The sequence below is a fragment of the Pituophis catenifer genome, unplaced genomic scaffold (genome assembly GCF_029215685.1).
Source record: "Pituophis catenifer annectens isolate HBS135680 unplaced genomic scaffold, rPitCat1.0.hap2 SCAF_2, whole genome shotgun sequence".
Classification (NCBI taxonomy): domain Eukaryota; kingdom Metazoa; phylum Chordata; class Lepidosauria; order Squamata; family Colubridae; genus Pituophis; species Pituophis catenifer.
The window spans coordinates 106,415,345-106,427,429 of NW_027256882.1; the positions used below are offsets into that span (position 1 = coordinate 106,415,345).

A 12,085-nucleotide genomic window follows, 5' to 3' on the forward strand; every position below is an offset into this window, starting at 1 on the left:
TCCCTCTTCTTTGTGACACCCCCTGAGATATTGGAAGAGAACTCTAAATTTTTACTAGCCCATCCAGCAAAAATGGTGCTACACCAATAAAGATATGTTCTAGCTACTATCACCTGAAAAATAAATGAAGGAAAAGTTAAAAACTGATCTTTGCATCAAATTAGTTGAGCCTATATCAGGGGTGAAACCCAGCAGGTTCTGACAGGTTCTGAAGAACCGGTAGCGGAAATTTTGAGTAATTTGGAGAACCAACAAATACCACCTCTGGCTGGCCCTAGAGTGGGGTGGGAATTTTGCAGTATCCTTCCCCTGGAGTGAGGAGGGAATGGAGATTTTGCAGTATCCTTCCCCCAGGAGTGGGGAGGGAATGGGGATTTTGCAGTATCCTTTTCCTGCCACACCCACCAAGCCACACCACGCCCACCAAGCCACGCCCACAGAACCGGTAGTAAAAAAAAAATGGATTTCACCACTGGTCTATATATTCTTACTGAAAGATGGGAATGAAAGGCAAACAAAAAGTTGAATAGATGTCACCATGCCAGCTTAGTTTGCTTCCCACATCCCCTCATCTTTGATGTAAATCCTGACAGGCTTTGTGACTAAGCTCTTAATACAGAAGCCTATACCTTTTAAGGATATAATTACCAGCTTGGCTTATTATATGCTTTTACCTAAGACTGGGATTTTTATGTGAGTGTGTTCCCAAGCTTTTTGATTGTGTCAAGGAATTGAGATCCATTGCTGGAAGTTTTTAAGAAGAGATTGAACAGCCATTTGTCTGGAATGGTGTAGGGTCTCCTGTTTGAGCAGGGGGTTGGACTAGAAGACCTCCAAGATCCCTTCCAACTCTGCTATTTTATATTTTACATTGTCCATTCTAATCTTTTAAATAATAATAATAAAAAGAATTAGCAATACAACAAGAACTCAAGAACATGTGTTTTTGGTAAAAATAACAGACAAACATTGTAATTGGGACTGATGCACTGAATGTCACCAAAGCCAAACTAAACCAAACAAATGGAGGAGGGTTGGAATAATATAATAAACCCCTCCCCCCAATACATAGCTTCGGGGTAGGTTTGTTTTATTCTCCCTTCGAAACATGATTTCATGTATAAAAATATAACTACGGGTATTGTTAAAATGGTGGAGCAGCTAGTGTGCAGGGAGCAATCCTCAAAGATGAAGATTGTACTAAATCTTGTTCTGCTCATGTCTATGAATCTTAGATGAAAAGCTCTCAAGGTTGAATTCTACCCAGGATGCTTAAATGGCAATAGTGACAATTTGATTATGGCTTATTGGTTGAAGATACATCTGAAAACTCTTGAAAAACAGGCATTTCTAGAATACCGACCATAACCATGAAAAATATATGATCATGATTCTTGTCCATTTCAGGCTAGTCAGACTGCATTTGGAGTATTGCATCCAGCTCCTTTTTAGAAGGACAATGACAAACTAGGAGAGCAACCAAGATTATGAGGGATCAGAAAGAAAAAAGTATAACAAATGATTGGCAATATTGAGTATATTTAGCCTGAAGATGAGAAAACTATGGGAAGACAGGATAGCTGCCTTCAGTTATCTGAAGGACTGTCATAGGCAGAATTGTTTAGAGGCGTTCCAGAAGATTGGACAAGAAACAACAAAATTAAATTATAAGAAAGTAGATTTGTGCCAGATAACCAGAAAAAATCTCTATGGAGATCTCAGTCATCCAGGTCATGGTTATCCCAAAGGTGCTTAAAAAAAATTTTTTTTTTTTTGCTTCTCATCCAAGAAACTTCTTCAAAACCTGGATGAGAAGTGAAATGTCTTCAAGGGAAAAACGAAGTCCAGTTGCCTTTTGAAAAAAGCACCTATGGGACATGAAGAAAAAATCTTAATAGGATCTATTTGACAACAGGCTACCTTGGGGGTATTGGATTCTTTAAGTGGAAAATTCAGAACCTTAAAGAGACACAGTTGCCTTCCGGCAAAGATGCTGAAGGAGTTGATTCTGGATTGGATGATTTTCAAGATCCTTTCCAATTCTTATATTCTATGATTCTTTGATGCAGTATTAATAACACAATTGTAAAATGTTGTAGTTTTATTGCTATTTAGTTTTTAATGAATCAGGCAGAAGATAGTTGCTTTTAGTGTTTGATTATAATAAAAATGAAAAATACATATCCTTAAGAAATGATCTCTCAGATTCTCAAATTAAATATATTGCGTTGTAAGTTCTTTTCTTCATTATGATGATATATATCAAGCATTTGTCTGTGAATTTATTCAGAAGGGTGCTGAATATGGACCTAGTGTATGAGAAAGTGAAGAATTAATACTGGAAAATCTGTTGGAATTCATGTTTAGTTTTTAGAGTTGAATCAATGCAATTTAAATCAGTCATAATATTAATATTAGTCATAACATTAACTTAAATCTCACCTATTTCATTGAGAAAACCCTAACCTTCTGGTTGTGAGAATGCCTATGTGATTGCAATAGGCTAAAGATCCAGGTTGTAAAAATCCAAATGTCCACCAGGTAACAGAGTAAGAATAATTCTACCACTTTGCTGACACCTAGTGGTCAATCGGGATTTTTGCAGCCTGGATCTGATAACTTAAAAGCTAACCCCTGGATTTGGGGGTGAGGGGAATCATTACTGTGAAATGCACAGCATGCTTTACAAATGATATTCAGGACTGTGAAAATTGGATATGTATATAATAAACTATGATACATATTATGTATATGTTGCATAAATGAATAAGTAAATGTGGTTACAGTATTGCTATTTATAAAATATACTTTAATGAAACAAATCTCAGGTTGATATAATACAATCATCAAGTCCATCTTCTTAAATCATTATGTGTTAATTGTAGAGCTCAATGTTTCTGAATTTCTCATTTAAATATATAGTAGATTCCTTTATATGCTAAAGTATTAAAATAACATTTAATTGGAGCGAAAATAAAACCTTCTAAGTTCTTTCACTGTATTAAAAAAAAAAGGAATGAAAAGCAAACTATTTTGTTTAAAAAAATCAAGGTTATAAAATATTTTGGAATGCATGTAAACAGCAAACTGGTAAAATAAAGTATCTAATTTTATAAAGTGTGCAGTTTCCTTGATAAATCAACCGCTTTCAGAAATAACTGTTATCTGAAGCTACTCTCATACATGTATACAGATTCTATTCAAAAGTCAAAGCTTTATCAGACTAAAAGACAAGTTAAAACGGAAGACTCTCTATCAGAATAATCTTACAAATGATGAGATTAATCTGCAGATTAAAAAGCTTTTATAGCAATAGCATTTAGATTTATATACCACTTCACAGGCTTTTTAGCCCTCTCTAAGTGGTTTACAGAGTCAGCATATTGCCCCCATCAATCTGGGTCCTCATTTTACACACCTCGGAAGGATGGAAGGCTGAGTCAACCTTGAGCTGGTCAGGGTCGAACTCCATACAGTGGGCTGTGAATTAGCCTGCAATATTGTGTTCTAACTACTGTGCCACCACAGCTCCTCCTATATATTTATGTATATACAAAATTCTCTCTCTCTATATATATATAGAATTAATATGTAAGAACATATCTAGAGACATCAACTTGGGTAGATAAAATGGTGGTAGAATAATCAGCATTTTAACTCAAGCCTAACAGAAGATCATTGTGGGACTTTTATGATTGAAAATGGATGATTCGTATATCTGCTCTTATCAAAACCCTGTAGCCAGTCTATATTAGCATTTGCACTGATTTGTGATCAGGATTCTTACTTAGAATTGTCCCACATGTTCCTTTTGCCCACCTGTTACTCTGCTTTTATATCTCATTGAGGAACTATTGTTGTTACCGTTGGTTGCACAGTTGGCCAGACATTTAGACTGGATTTGGCATTTTTGTCCACCTACTGAGTCCTCCCCAAGGACCTGGGTTAGCCGGATGTAGCATTATTACTATTAATTATGTGTGGGTAATCTACCGTACAGTTAGATTCACAGTCTACGGCTGGTGGAAACTTAATAATTCAAGTCCTAACCAAGGACTTAGGAATTATTGAGGTACAGCCTAAGCATATTGGCAATTGCAAGCAGGGTGGTTTCTTGTATTATTATTACAAAATTGTTCCATTGCATTTTTAGAACTTGAATTGTTTTACCTGTGTATAATTTGTAGCCAATTTATATAATTTCTGTGATGTATTACACAGTACGTGGTTCTATAAATATCAAGAAAACTGTTAATGTGGGATTAAAAACAATTCATGGAATATAATACATATGCAGAACTTATAAATAGATCCAATCACAATGTTCAGCACTGCAACATTCTACTTGCAATGCCTATCTCCCACAAGAAAATGGCCAGATGGAAAATGATCTATAAAGTTTTTTTTTTCCAGTGACCTTGTTCTGTCTCACAGATGTGAAGGAGAAGAAAGAAAGAAAAAGGGCAGTCAGGTTGGCTAGGATTGAAAGCACATAAATCACTTGCATAAAAACACAATCAGGCAGAAAAATATTACAGTCAAGTATAGTTAGGAAAGTTCCTCATCGAAAGCCAAAATGCATGCTCCTTGTTGAGAAATACCTTGTCAAGAGGTAGCTGAATCCTATGATCTGTTTTTATTTTTGAAAAGAAAAAAAAGATGAAATCTCATTATAGCTACATTGCCACTCTGCTAGTTACTCTTGGTTAATCTTGCTTCCTACTCTAACAAGATCAATATTCCTGTCATGAAAAATTACTTCTATTGATAAAGGACAGAACTACAGTAACCTTTTTGATGGTGCATCCTGAGTTTGGCATCCTGATTTAGGACAATTCTACTCAAGCTATGGAGACAATGTCGTTTATACAGAGTAAGAGGTTTTTATAACAACAAATTATTATGCACTAAGAAAGAGAATCTGAAGTAGGCCATTAGGTATCTTGATTAAGGTGGTTTCAAGATGAATCTGATAAAGTAGTCAGGGATTTAGAAATTAATAATTATCATTCATAACTGAAAGGAATGATTTCAAGAATATATGCAATAGAGTTATACATTATGGGAAGTGTGGGTATAGATTTGCATAAAAAAATCGAAGCTGGTACCCAAAGAATATATCTAAATCAGTGATTTAGATATAGTCCTAGAGGATTTCATGTAGGAATGGTAAGTAAAAGGTAATACAGAGAAAGCTTTTAGCCCCAATACAAATAATGCAATAATTCTAGAAGGAATGTAAATAGAAAGATACATTTCTTCATATCTCGTGGGCCTGTGAAAAAAGTTGTATCATTCTGGCAGAAATATTTCAGAAAAGTAATATCTATAATTAAGCAAAAAGTAAAATGTGTCCCTGAATTGTGTTGTTGTATATTTTAGAGGGAGAGCATGGTAAACTGATTAATAAAGAAGTTAATAATATTCTTACCCTTAGCAGTCAAGTCTATAATAAACCAATCAAACCTTTTCCACAATTCAGTAAATGAAAATCGGCATGAAAAATATGATCTAAAGCTATGGCTAAAAAAAAAAATCACAGAAAATTCAACAGAAGGCCAAATTACATTTAAAAACAACAACAACTGAAATACAGATGCTAGAATAGAATCTTTATTGTGATCACTGACCAATGCATAAAATCCAGTGTGTTGAATGCATAATTGATATTGCTTAGCTAGATAGATAAACAGGTTTGTCAATGCTGGGCATTTTACATACTACATGTCAGGATTTAGCCACACTTAAGGAAATAGAGTCATTTAAATCTGAGAGTAAAGATTTTAAATAGAACTGTTCAGAGTGAACAGGATATTTCATTAGATGTGGAATTGGCTCACCGTAAGTTTCAGCATAAAATGGGCAATACCGAAAGGCATGTTTGGTGGCTTTTAAAACTCCTTCACTGCATGAGTAGAGTCACAATTTACATAGAATTCTTCTAAGACTGCTGCATTGAACTATGTTAAGATTAAGGCCCTCCTTAATTTAAAAACTGATTTGCTTTAAATATTTAGCTCTATCAGTACTGTAAAGGCTACTTAGAAATACATCTTTGGCATGTTTGACATATACAGACATATACATGCCTGTTTTAATATACATGTCTTTGAGAAGCTGCTTGGTTGCCTCTACTATATGTTCTTTCTCCAACATGCATACTTGGGTTAAGGAAAAACCCACATCATTTTATGTATTGCCATGAATCAGGAGGAGACAAATTCATCTGAAAAAGATTTGAGGAGTTAGAACTGCTGGGAGAAAGACCAGTTTAGTCCAATATGTGGTCATCTGCCAGGAGCTAAATTCTTACTAATGCCAATGTCAGGACCTAAGGTTGTGTTTGAAAAGCAACACAGGACTTACAATAATATATGACAATGTGGTGACAATGAAATATTCCAAATGCTGTGAACTTGTAATGTTATTGAATGAACCAAGATTTAAAGAGAAAGAAAGAAATTTCTTACATGCATTTGAATCAAAAGAATTAAAGCAATGGGATTTATTTTATTTTATTTTGTTGAATTTCTTATGGCTGCCCACTACAACAAGCCAATCAAAAATAGCCCGTCTTTAAAAGCTTAGTTAGAAGATAGCCATATTGCTGCTGCTGTTATTGTTTTTTCACTGTAGTGGCTCACTTTTTCATTGCTTTTAATATATAATTTATATACCTAGGGGTCTTGAATTCTGTGGGATGCTAGTAGGGAGTAGCCCCCAAATCCAACTGTGCTGCTTTATTATGGCAGGAAAGGGGTATTCTTCGTGGGGATAAGGGTAGAACTCCGAGGGTGTACGCCAAAATTATATAATCCCAGCAGAGTTGCCCAGAACATGAAGCCACCTAAAACAAGCAGGCACATATATTGAGCTATTCCAATACAGAAAGATGCTGAAGACAGAAGATCGCTTTAGTGACAATTGTTCATCAATTCATACAACAACGTAGGAGAAGGCAATAATAAATGTATATTTTTTACCAAGAAAACCATATAGATAGAAAATGTAATTGATGATATTGAGCCAAATGATAGGCCCCCTCATGTAATATGGCACACAACATGTTACTGAGGAAGAGCTGAGGATCTTTTGGAGTATTAATAGTGTTTATGACATAGCCAACATCTTTGGTATATTTAGTTGGTGATGTTGCCATGTAGGCAAAACTACAAAGAAAGAATTACAACAGGAACATAAAACATAAGAAACATAAACAAGGAAAATTTCAGCCCACTGAAAGATGAAATGGATCAACTACTACATGTTTACATCTTATGCACCAGCAAGTTAAGGTAGACTGGAATTGGTCACTTTAGTGGGAAGATTGCACTGTTTATTACTCATGACAAGAAAAACAAAGAAGGAACAGTGTTGTTTTCATAGTTAGGATAGGTATAACAAGAACATTCCTAGGCAACAATGCAGTCAATGACCTGAATAATATTAATTAGGGTTTGTGGACAATCTTTTAATATGACAATTACCCAAGTTTATGCTCCAACCACTGAAGCAGAAAAAGAGGTTGATGAGTTTGTTGATCAAAATTCAGTTTGAAATTGACAGAACATACAAGCAAGATGCGCTGCTTCTGGTTGGAAACTGTAGTGCCAGAGTTGGAAATATTAAGTTAGACTGTATGGCCTAGGAAAGATAAATGAAGCATGGGGGTATCTTATTATGTTATTTAATTGTTTCTGACTTGGTCTTTCAAGAACCAAAATGATACTTACATATATAGATATCATTGGATGGAGTACACAGAAATCAAGTGGACCATATTATTGATACAAGAGGTTTTAACAGCGAAGGTCTGGCCACAGACTGACAGTGGAAGAATTTACGAATTGTTAATGTGAAAATTCCATATTAAGCAGAGGAAGTTCAAACCAATTTCCACAATATGATTTTGCAAATGTTCCTACCTTTTTCAAGAACATCAGGAATTGCTTCAATTTGCTCTGAACATAATAGTTTAGGAACTAACGGAATGATAGAACGAAGTTGTTATAAGGATAAATGTGAAAAGAAACTACCACAGCTCAAGAAACAGAAAAAAGCAAACTGGATGTTAGAACAAATGATGGAAACTACTAAGAAGAGGGGATGGGGAGGGAAAGCCAAGACAGACAGAAAAACTCACAAAGGAACTTTAAAAATTTCAGAGAGCTGTTTGAAGAGACAAGAAGTAGTATTACAACAATATCTGTAAAGTGAGCAGAAATGGAAACAGAGAAGGAAAAAGGAAGCCTTTCAAAAAAAACTCTGAACCTTATATTGGTATGTTAAAGCATACTAATGAACTGATAGTCATCCCTAACTACAAGAGCTTCTAATACTAGCAGTTGAAGTCAGTTCAGTGTTTAGGCCATTGCCAAGGCAGAGGCTCTCACTTGAGACACAAATATCCAGGCTCAAATTATCATAGTTCAGACACATAATGTGACTACAGAGAGTCCTTGATTTACAACTACAATTGAGTCCAAAGTTTCAATTGTTTTAAGTGAGACATTTGTTAAATGAATTTTGCTCCATTTTATGACCTTTCTTGCCCCAATCTTTAAGTGAATCACTGCAGATGTTAAGTTAGTGACACTAACTTAACATCTGCAGTTAGTTAACATCTTAACTAACTTAGGTTTTTTTTTTTTAATTTATATGCCGCCCTTCTTCGGAGACTCAGGACGGCTTACAATGCGTTAAGCAATAGCCTTCATACTTTTGTATATTTTATACAAAGTCAGCTTATTGCTGACAGTTAAGTTTTTAAGTGAATCTGGCTTTCCTGTTTGCTTGTCAGAAGGTCGCAAAAGGTGATCACATGACCCCGGGATAGGGCAGCTGTCATAAATATGAGTCAGTTGCCAAACATCTGAATTTCGATTACGTTACTATGGGGCTACTACAATAGTCATAAGTGTGGAAAATGGTCATAAGTCACTTTTTTCAGTGCCATTATAACTTCGAATGGTTATTTAATGACCTGTTGTAAGTTGAGGACTACCTCTACTAAAGTCTTTGGAGAAGTTTATAATGATTGGAAGGGTGCAGGGAAAGAGAAGAAGATGACCAGCAATAGTGTGAATGGACTTGATTGTAACAATGATAGACCAAGTTCAGGCTATATCCTCATTTGGTCGCTAAGAATCGAATCAATTGATGTCATATAATCAATCAATCATGTAGGGAGCAGACTGAATATTCCAGCATTGCTCAACTTTTTCCATGCTGAAAAAGTTGCATCTGCTTTTTGAGGGACTTAACTAGGGACCACACTCCATAATAGTCAAAGCCAAGACAAGCACCATGTTTGATTTAACTTCACTTATGTTTATTTAACTATTTCAATACATATAATTCATAATGTATTAACAACGCATGAAGTACTTCTGTGCGACCCCTGGAAAAAGATCCAGTTGCTTTAAGGAATGGCAGAAAGATCCCAACTTGGTACCTAGGCTGCATAAACTAGTTCTAGGCTGCATAAACAGAGGGATAGAATCAAGATCATGTGAAGTGTTAGTACCACTTTATAATGCCTTGGTAAGGCAATACTTGGAATACTGCATCCAGTTTTGGTTGCCACAATGTAAAAAAGATGTTGAGACTCTAGAAAGAGTGCAGAGAAGAGCAACAAAGATGATTAGGGGACAGGAGGCTAAAACATATGAAGAACGGTTGCAGGAACCGGGTACGTCTAGTCTGATAAAAAGAAAGAGTAGGGGTGACATGATCGCAGTGTTCCAATATCTCAGGGGCTGCCACAAAGAAGAGGGAGTCAAACTATTCTCCAAAGCACCTGAAGGCAGAAGAAGAAGCAATGGGTGGAAACTAATCAAGGAGAGAAGCAACTTAGAAGTAATGAGAAACTTCCTGACAGTTAGAACAATTAATTAGGGGAACAACTTGCCTCCAGAAGTTGTGAATGCTCCAACAGAGCATTTCCAACAGTGGAAATTTTTAAGATGATGTTGGATAACCATTTGTCTGAAGTGGTGTAGGGTTTCCTGCCTAAGCAGGGGGTTGGACTAGAAGACCTCCAAGGTCCCTTCCAACTCTTCTATTCTATTCTATTCTATTCTATTCTATTCTATTCTATTCTATTCTATTCTATTCTATTCTATTCTATTCTACCCTTTTGCACCTTGAAGTACCTTTTTGCCTTTCCATCCAAAGTGGTGCACCATTCCCATAATTTCCCTTTTTGCTTGTGATAAACGGAGTTGTGGTTGCTAGCTACCTGTCTGAAATACGGTCGCTGGGTTTATGTGGAGAGAAAAAGGCAGGTTTGCTGCTGCTGCCGTATGCCCTGCTTACTTCAGGAAGCAATAGGAAGCATCTTGGTAAGCAAAAAAAAAAAAAAAAAGTCTTCAGGAAGCATTATGAGAGGTCCTCCTTTTCAGTAACTACTCATTCTCCCTTTGTTGTGGCATTGACCATAATGAGCGGGTACCACAGTATTCCAATAAGTAATCTACCTTCACAATTTGCTTTTTGGAAGCACACATAAATATACCCTTTTCTTTTTGTGGTTTCTTTCTTTTTTTTTCAAGCACTCAGTTATTTAACCAGGTAAATGTATGTTTATGAGTGATACGGATAATGAGCCCTTATCTCTAGGCACAGGGTAGGTTTAGAAACCTGAACAATAGTCTTTGAAACCCCTTTCTCTCAATAGGGATCACTTGTTGTCCAATTCAGGGACAGGAAATATTTAAAAAATATATATACCATGCTTGTCCTGTAAGGTATCACTACCAACTCTGAAACTATTTAAGAAGTGACATGTTTGAAATCTTGATCACCAACGGCTGCATTTCCTCAAAAGAAACAATTGTGTGATTTTTAATAATGATTGTTACTAGCATTAGTACATGCCTTTTGCAGACCCACTTTTCTTTATTGCTTTGTGGCTGTTCTGTGAATGCACATAATATTTTTATTTACTACTTGTAGTCAGGATGGAGGCCTTGATTTCGGAGGAAATGAATGCATCCAAAGTTCCTATTCTGTCTCTAGTTAAATAGCACACATGGATTTCAGGGACAGTGCGAACAGAAGAATGAAAATTTCTACAACCCTACAGTAGATCTGCTGCTGTCAAGGTCAAGTTAAGGTACTGGATTGGGTTGGATTGACATCAGCTCCAAGTCCCTTTAACTACTCAGTATAGAATATGGGTTTGCTATAGGAACAACTTCAATCTCATGAAATTATTTTAGAGTTGGGATTTTTTTTCCTGTGGAGGTTTTGGGTGATTCCCATTAGGATCTTTTATTCCTCAAGAATTAGTGCTCCCCAATTTTGGTTTTCCGCTTCCCCCACTTAGGATGAAATCTTGTGTAGATATGTAGTACCCACAGCTTAACCATAGTAGGAACATGATTTTTAAAAAGTATTCTAGTTAGCAGGTAAGAAACTAAGTCAAATAAAAGGAAAAATGTTCTTTGCATAATTATTTAGCGGCCAAATGGTTCTTAATGAAAGGAATATATATTTCCCACCCAGTTTCATTTCTGAATGGAAAATTAGGAAAGGAAGAAAGAAAAAAATACAACTATTTTCAATTTCTTACTCATGACTGGGTAAAATTAGGACAATTTAGTCATGTATGTTTGCAAATTTGAGATCAGATTTTATAGCATTGCTATAGTAATTGCATGAAAGTTAGGGGTTTGAAGACGATATTTAAACCAAAAGATCAAATAAGAAGACCTGTGGCACATAAGCCAAAGTGGCGGGGAGAGGGGGATAGATGTGCTCTTTTGTGTTCAATTTTGTGTTTATTTTGATCAGTTTATCATGTTATTTTGCCATCACTATTTCTGAATTGCAGCATCAGTAGTTTCTTAAAGTAAGTGATATTTGGGGATCCTGAGTCATGAAATTCCTTGTTCACAGTCCATGCCATATGGCAGAGATTTATATCCTAGACTAATGATTATAATTTTGGTTACTTTGTTTCCTGGAGGAAGAAAACTGGGGTCAGCTAAGGTCTGCTGGGGGTGGCAGGGGTAGGTGGGAGCGCTGAGCAGCTAAAAATGGCTGACCCAGGGAGGAGATTAGTAGATTTGGGAGGGGGGGG

At 36.0% G+C, this 12,085-nt stretch overlaps 1 protein-coding gene across 2 annotated transcripts in view; it reads left to right on the forward strand.

Moving 5' to 3' along the window:
* ARHGAP26 (Rho GTPase activating protein 26) overlaps positions 1–12,085 on the forward strand; it is a 253,469-nt gene that overhangs the window by 204,857 nt on the left and 36,527 nt on the right. The gene's annotated exons all lie outside the window — the stretch shown is intronic.